The sequence below is a fragment of the Mus pahari genome, chromosome 14 (assembly GCF_900095145.1).
Source record: "Mus pahari chromosome 14, PAHARI_EIJ_v1.1, whole genome shotgun sequence".
Lineage (NCBI taxonomy): Eukaryota > Metazoa > Chordata > Mammalia > Rodentia > Muridae > Mus > Mus pahari.
The window spans coordinates 14,866,529-14,868,001 of NC_034603.1; positions in this window are offsets into that span (position 1 = coordinate 14,866,529).

Genomic DNA, 1,473 nt, shown 5'->3' on the forward strand with positions numbered 1-1,473 from the left:
ACTGTACAGTGGTAGTCACCAAGATTGTGGCTTAAGACACTGTACAGTAGTAGTCACCAAGACTGTGGCTTAAGACACTGTACAGTGGTAGTCACTGTGTGGCTTATGTGGAGGAATACACATAGTGTTGATGGAACACAATGGGATCTCTGAAGTACATGAGTGTAGAGATGGCTGGCATCCTCCTTATTAAGATGCAAAAGCAGTTCAACGGGGGAAAGCCTTTTCAGCATATGGTACTAGATAGTAATAAACAAAGAAAACATAAATTTTGATTTAATTTCAAACCTTATTAAAAGGCCCCCAAAGTGAGTCAAAACTCATTCAAGATATTCTTAAATAAAACATAAAAGCAAGTTGAAAACTTAGAAAATATTAATATTTGTAAATCAAATAGCCCATGAAGGAATAGTTTCAATATTTTAAAATTGTCAGATATCAACATTAAGAAAAGTATCTGGGGTTGTAGAGATGGCTCCTCTGTTAAGATCCTGTACTGATCAAAGAGGGTCTGAGTGGTGTTCCCAGTGCTAATTTCAGGTGGCTCACGACCACCACCAATTCCAGCTTCAAGGGACCCAATGCCTCTGCTGGCTTCTTCTGTCACAGCACTCATGGGCATGACCCCCTTACCCACATAACCAAAAATAACCCAAAATAACACATAACCAAAAATAAAAATAAACTATTTTAAAAAATAAAACAAACTATCCAATGAAACATGGGTTAAAAAATAAAAATAAAAAGTTTCATTGAAAGTAAACATATATAAATCCATAAAACCCTTTAGGGAAATACTAATTAAAATCACAATGTTATAAGTATCTATTAAGATAGTTAAAAATTATAAATAAATAGGGAAAACACAAAAGAGTGATGCAGGAGAAATGATGTCACTCATCTGCCAGATATCAATAGTGGGCATGTAAAGCCACTGTGGAAAACATTTAGTAGTTTCTTAAATACCAAACACAAATATCATATAGCAGTTTCACTCCTGAGTATTTATACTCAGTGAAGGTATATCTTGATATAAAAACCTTTACATGAATGTTTATGGTAGCTTTAGACATAATAAAAAGTAGCCCTGAATGAGGACCTTCAGTGGTTAAGATAGCCTTTTAACCACCATGTCATAGAATAATACTCGGAGGGAAAAAAAATAGGCTATGAAACAGCTTGCTGGACTCTCTGGAGAACTGTTCTAATTAGAAAGCTAGCCCTAATTACATACTGATCGGTTCCATTTATGCAGTGTTCTCAGAATATAAATGTTATAGAATGGACAACAGGCTGGCGGTTGCCAGGAACTGAGGGAAATGGATATATGAAAAGGCTGGCAGGTGCCAGGAGCTATGAGGGAAATGGATATATGAAAAGGCTGGCAGGTGCCAGGAGCTATGAGGGAAATGGGTATATGAACAGGCTGGCAGGTGCCAGGAGCTATGAGGGAAATGGGTATATGAACAGGCT